Below are 7304 nucleotides of genomic sequence, written 5' to 3' on the forward strand. Positions count from 1 at the left end.
ACTCAAGTTCCTCCCATTTTTAAATTTCAAACAACAGTTTGGTTGATTGCCCAGTAGATTCAAATCAAGTAGAAAGTAAGTTGTTTCCATTAGTCAACTATCTAGTTGAGTCAAGTCATTCTAGTCAATTAAATTACCACCCATTCAACTCAAATTGTAATAGAACACTTATATATTTGTGAGCAGAATATCTTTAGTCGACTTGATTTGACAATTCAATCAACTAAACTTAACCTTCAATTGACTAAATCAACTTGTGCAGGATTAAACAACTAAGAAATTGTTGAGTTTTGTGTTTTTAATTCAAACTATTTTTCTTGATTTTTGTTGTTGTTATGGTAATGTATATGTGTATGTATTTAGTCCCACATTGCTAAGCTAAGAAGGTTGGAAGACTTTATATATGGAGCCCTTCCATCCTTGCTTAGTAAAGTTAAGGGGACTTACACGCATGTGCGAGCCGAGCCCAAATCAGGAGGTTTCGGGGAGTTCGAGCCGGAAATCCATAAACCAGGTGTGACGCACACAATCATCGCCTGCAGGGGGGTGGAAATCCCCAGCTCGTGGGCCTCACGCTTGCCGGCGGCCGGCAGTGCTTTGTTTCGCCGAAAAGTAAGGTCCAAAATCTTTGGTTCGTCTCTTGCCAAAGCGTTTGCTGGCAGGCAAAGCACGCTTTGGTTTGTTTGGCTCTTGTAATCTTTCACATCCCATACGCCAAGAGGCTCCCCCTTTAGGTATTCTTTTGTCTACTAGGAGTCTTGCCTCTAGGAGTTTTTTGTTTGCTAGGTATCTAGCCAATCTTAACTTATAAAGACTTTTGGTATTTGGTTAACCATGACCTATACGGATTTCTTTAATTATAAGTTGTCTTGTAATCTCTCACATGGCAAGAGACCTTTACCTTTGCCTCTTCTTATTGGTCAACCATGACTTACATGGATTTCTCCATTGCTAATTCCTATTGAGCTTCCTTATTTGTTAAGTATTTGATGCAGGATCAATCTAAATTTCAAAGGATCATAATTTTTGACTTGAGACTCAGAATTAAACTTTGTCGATGGCCACACATGTGGAATTTCAAAATCTACATTTGTTACGGAGGAATCCGTAACCACCAAATTTCAGGCCCAAATTTCATTATTTAGGCCATTTTCAGAGTATCTTTACTATTTTTAGTAATTTCTATTTTTATAGTATTTAAGGTAATTTTGACATTTTTGGTATTTATGGGTCCTAGTTTGTCTATATCAGCACCATAATTATGTTAACTTCAATTTCTATTAAGAGATTTTCTTTTCTAGAAAAATCTCTTTTCTTTCTCTATAAGATTGGAATTGAGTTCTATATTTCAGGATTATTTTTCCTTTCTTAGTCTTAGGGTCTAGAATTTATATAAATACATGTCTCTTAATTATTAATAAAGTTTCTTGTTTTAGCAAACGGTGGGTTTTCTCTTTGGTATTCTTCGGGTTCTCTTCTTTCTCTCTCTCCCAATTTCCCTTCTTGTCTTGCCTACAGGATAATCACTATCGTGCCACGCATCAGTTGGTATCAGAGTTGATAGTGTCCGATTGAGGAAGTCAAGTGTCAGATTCAATAGAGAGTCATCCTGGTCGTGGTCGTGGTCGCAGTTGCTATAACAGGCAGGTTCCTATTGAGGAAGTCGAGCACTGTGGACGTAGCGTTCAAGACATGATGACAATTGAGGATTTGTGAAGGTTAGTTGTAGAGTTACCCAACAGATGGCAGCAATGGCAATGACATGAAATCTTGAATGTCGAGAGATTTCTGATCGACGATCTGAGTCTACCTTCAAGAATCCTTACTACTATAAGTCTGCAAGCCGGGAACATCGTATTCGAGAGTAGCCTTATGAAGACCTTGGATTTCATGTTGAACTGCCTAAATTTTCTTGTGCATTACAAGCAGAGAGTTTCGTTGATTGGTTGAATGAAGTGGAGTGAATCTTTGAGTATAAGCAGGTTCCCGATCGGATGAAGGTGAAGTTGATTGCGTCAGACTTAACAGACGAGCATCAGCATGGTGGGAATAGATACAACGTTCACGAGACAGACAGGGTAAGTCCAAAATAAATGACTAGGAGAAGATGAAGAAGAAGAAGAAGCCGAGGGGTCACTTTCTCCCTTCCGGTTACACTCAATCTCTGTTCCAGCGACTTCACTTATTGTTATAGGGCGCGAGATCGATCGACAAATATACATATAAGTTCCACCAGCTGACTGTTTGAAATAACCTGTCTAAGATGGAGGAGCAGATGATCACACGATACTTAGGAGGGTTGTGTCATCCCCTACAAGATGCCCTCAACTTTCATTCATTTTTGATGGTGTCAGAAGCCTACCAAAGTGCACTAGTTGTTGAAAAATAATAGAACCCGAAGCCAATGGTGATGGGTGACCAAAATAGTCGATCAGTTCGCCCTGAAGGCTCGTGTTATATACCATAGTAGCCTTCACAGATTAATCCTAATACTCCTGTCATGTGTTATCATTGTGGCAAACAGAGGCATAATGCTAACTGATGCAGGAAACCTGCTTTTGCTAATCAAAAAGATAAAAATCTATTGATCAAGGAAGACATGAAAAAAGAGAGTACCGAAGCAATTGGTAACCCAATTTATGATGCATTTAACGAGGTGATTTATGGTGATGACCAAGAGACATTGGTCGTTCATAAGTTAAGAGTATGCTGACTCCCAAGGGTGATTCAGAAAAAAATTGATTGAGAATCAATATTTTTCATACTACATATACCATCGTAGATAAGGTTTACAAGATGATAATCGACATCGACAATTGTGAGAACATAGTCTCCGTTGAGGCTGTCCAAAAATTATAGTTAAAAACAGACCATCATGCTAAATCATACAAGTTATCCTAGCTGAATAAAGACAATGAGGTAATAATAGACTGACAATGCCTCGTGCCTTTTTTAATTGATAAAATATTTTGATAGTACTTGGTATGATGTGGTGACCATGAACGTATGTTATGTATTATTGGGGCGGCATTGGCAGTATGATCTCAGTGTTGTTCATGATAGATGGAAGAATACATATACCCTTCCGGTTAAGGGAAAGAAGATTATGTTGGCACCACAACGGGAATGAGCCACTCCAATTCTAGTATCCAAGAATACTAATATACTTTATATATATAGGTTTTTAGATGAGATGGAGGATGGAGGTGTTGTCTATGCTTTGCTATTGTGCTAGAGTGAAGCCCTAGCAACAGACGTTGAGTTAATAGCTAAAGTATAGTAGCTGCTAGCAGATTATATATAATGTGATGACGCCAAATGATCTTCCTTCTAGAATACCACCTATGCGAGATATCCAACATTAGGTTGATCTTGTTCCGGGGTCAAGCTTTCCTAACTGACCAACATATCGCCTATGTCACATTCCACAATCGGGGATTGATATCGACATTGCTTTCAAACCTAAAATTTAAAAACAATCAGCCTCAGTAGTATAATAATTGCTAAAGAAAACTAGTCTTTTCATTCCCAAAATAAATAATACACTATTTTCACCATTCAAACGAATTAAATTACATTCACTTAACCTAAGAGTTCATTATTGCAATAGAATTCTAATTTTCCTGTCAGTAATTGGAGCGGATTCACCATCCCCAGAACTCAACTTACTCTCTATCCTTGATCTCATTCGCAGTTCCAATTTCGTCTCTAACTGAAATGAATTATAAGGGGTGAGTGATTTGAAAGTCACTCAGGGGGATAAAATATAAATACTGTAGTTCTTAAAAAATAGTAGTTTCTTAGTAGTAAAATAACAATAATGTCAACACAGATATTAACGTAGACACTAAAATTAAATCATATTTCTCATGGCTTAAACTGATATCAGTCCTCTAGAATTATCCCTCCTAGAGGAGAGGTTGGTAATCAATAATAATTCAGTAATCAAATGCGTTTAGAATAGATATCCCTACCATTTAGTTCATAGTTAATTTAGTGCCCAAAATCCAGTAATGATAGTAATCAGTAATAATTTAGCAATAAGTAATAACAGTAGTGAAACAAAATAATTTTTAGAAAATAAAACTATCACTTTCAGAACTCATAATTTGCATAATACGTCCACTTACTCCACTCCTTAGAAATTGATACGGTGGTGACTTCTCCTTCCTTGCCAAAATAATTCTATCGAGAATCCATCTTCTCTTACTATGAAGATTTTCCTTCAATAGGCGTATGTTAATTAATAGGGGTGAGGTTTTAATCTCCCATTAACCCACTTATCTCCACATCCCCATGATCCCACTACTCCCCTTATCTCCACGTCCCCATGATCTACTAGTCCCATTATCTTCACATCCTAATGATTGCCTCCATTATTACCTTTATTTGGGAGTTACAACTCCTTTGATTTGGCCGGTCTTCACACTTCGGTCCCAAGGAGACTGAATAATTGTAGCAACATGTGGTGAAATTAGTGGAAAAAGGTTATATTCGTGAGAGCATGAGCTCATAGATAGTTCGAGCCCTACAAGTGCCAAAGAAAGATGGTTCATGGTGTATGTGTGTTGACAGCCGAGCTATCAACAAGATCACAATGAAGTATATATTCCCAATTTACTGCTTGGATGACATATTGGATCAGTTATCCAATTCTAAGGTCTTCTAAAAAAATTGATCTTAAAAATGGCTACCACCAGATCAGAATAAGATCTTACGATGAATGGAAGACGACATTTAAGACGCACATGGTCTATATGAGCGGAAGATCATGCCTTTTGGATTGTCTAATGCGCCCAACACCTTCATGAGATTTATGCATTAAATTCTATAGACTTTCATGGAAAAGTTTGTGGTGGTTTACTTTGATGACATTCTCATCTACAGTACGACATAAACTCACTTCGATCACCTTTATGTTGTTTCTGAAAAGCTAAAGACAGAGTGCTTATTTATCAATATTAAGAAGTATTTTTTTCCTTACTACATCAGTAACTTTTCTTGGCTTTATTATGTTTACTGATGGTATGCATGCATATCAAACAAAGATAGATGGGTCTTAGAGTGTCCTCAACCAAGGTCCCTGCACGATGTCAAAAGATTCCATGGCTTAGCTTCTTTCTATCATCAGTTCATCAGAAACTTTAGTAATATGATTTCTCTTATTATAGAGTGTCTTAAGAGGCGAGATTTTAAGTGGTCTGAAAAAGATCAGAGTAGTTTTTAACTGGCCAAGCAGAAGATGACCGAGGCCTCAGTTCTGACACTTCTTGATTTTGATAAAGTCTTTGAGGTCAACTGTGATGCATCGATATTGGAATAGGGATATTCTAAGCCAATCTGGGCATCCGATTGCCTTCTTCAATAAAAAACTATCTTTATCCAAGAAAAATTATTCTACTTACGACTTAGTATTTTACACCACTATTCAGTCTTTGAAGCATTAGCGGCACTACCTGGTATAGAGGGAATTCATCTTATCTCGGAAGGATATTCCAGGAGGTGCATGATGGTCTTCGTCATGATTTTATTCCACATAATAGTTATTTATTTCGTGGCTTGCAGTTATGCATTCCGGATTGTTCACCAAGACAACGAATTATAAGTGAACTTCATAATAGGATACTTTAGTTGTGACAAGACACTAACTCTTATCCATGTTGATTTTTATTAGCCCAAGTTGACCAGTGATGTAATATACTTTGTACTTCGATGCTTTTTTTTCTAGCAGTCCAAGGGTACTCTCACCAATGCAGATTTGTATATTCCCTTACATGTTCCTGAAGCTCCTTGGTTCAACATCACCATGGACTTTATATTGGGACTACCTCACTCCCAACAAACTTCGGATTGTATTCTAATTGTGGTTGATAGTTTTAAAAGATGACACATTTTGTAGTTTGCACGAAGACTATGAATGTTGTCTAGATTGCTCATCTTTACTTCAAGGAGATCGTGTGTTTACATGTCATTCCTCATTCTGTGACTTCGAACTGTGATACCAAGTTCATTTGCCATATTTGGAAGAGCTTATGGGGAAAACTAAAAATATAATTGAATTTTAGCAGTGCCTACCACCTCTAGACATATGGGCAAACCGAGATGGTGAATCAGAGTTTGGATAATCTTCTAAGGTGTTTGACAGGAACTAAGCCAAAGCAGTGAGATTTAACATTACCGCAAGCATAGTTTGCCGACAACAGATCAAGAAATAAGACCATAGGTGTGAGTCCTTTTGAGATTATCTATCAAATGGGATTCTGGACTAAGCTTCTGTTCCACGTACGGGATAATTTAGTCCTAAAGCAGATGAGATGGCAGAGCATTTTCGGGGTATTCATGAGCAAGTGAAGAAAGCTATTCAAGGGAATAACACCAAGTACAACACTCAGGTTGACCATCATCGTCGTTAGGTACTATTTAATATTGGTGACTTCGTTTGTGCTATATTGACTCATGATTGTTTCCCGGTGGATGAGTGTAATAAGCTCAGAAGATTAGATCAATGGTAATGCCTATAGGTTGTGTCTTCCCAGTCATTTGAAGACATCTTATGTCTTCAATGTAAAAAACTTAACTCATTTGGTGGATAATGATGAGGCTACTATAAACTTGAGGGCGAGTTCTTTTCAACCCGGGTTGACTGATACAGGATCAATCCAAACTTAAATAGTCATAACTTTTGACTTGAGACTCAAAATCAAGGACTATCGATGGCCATGCCTTAGAAATTTCAAAATCTATATTTCTTACAGGGGAATCCATAATATCTAAATTTATGGCTTAAATTCCACCGTTTAGGCCCTTTTCGGAGCATTTTTACTATTTTTAGTCATTTTTATTTTTATGACATTTATGATATTTATGGTATTTATGAGTTCTAGTTTGTCTATATTAGTGTTCTGATTCGTTAATTTCAATTTCTATTAAAAAAATTTCCTTTTCTAGAAAGATCTCTTTTTTTTTCTCTTAAAAAAAAGGTAGATCCGCTACCTTAGCGGCCCTCTAGTGCCAACCCCACGGATATGAAGGGAGGTTCATGTAGGTACTCAGGCCATAGGCGCATTGCGGGGTAAACCCCAGGTCGTCAGTCCCTGAGAATCGACCTCTGGCCATTACGTCAGAGATACCATGCGTCCACCGTCTGCACTAGGCCCTGAGGGCTCCTTTTTTTCTCTACAAGATTGGAATTGAGATCCATATTTTAAAACTTTTTCTTTCTTTCTTAGTTTTATTGTCTAGAGTCTATATAAGTGCATATCTAATTGTATGAGAAATCAATCCTTAATTATTAATAAAGTTTT

Source organism: Zingiber officinale, chromosome 7A (assembly GCF_018446385.1).
Source record: "Zingiber officinale cultivar Zhangliang chromosome 7A, Zo_v1.1, whole genome shotgun sequence".
In the NCBI taxonomy this organism is placed as follows: Eukaryota; Viridiplantae; Streptophyta; class Magnoliopsida; order Zingiberales; family Zingiberaceae; genus Zingiber; species Zingiber officinale.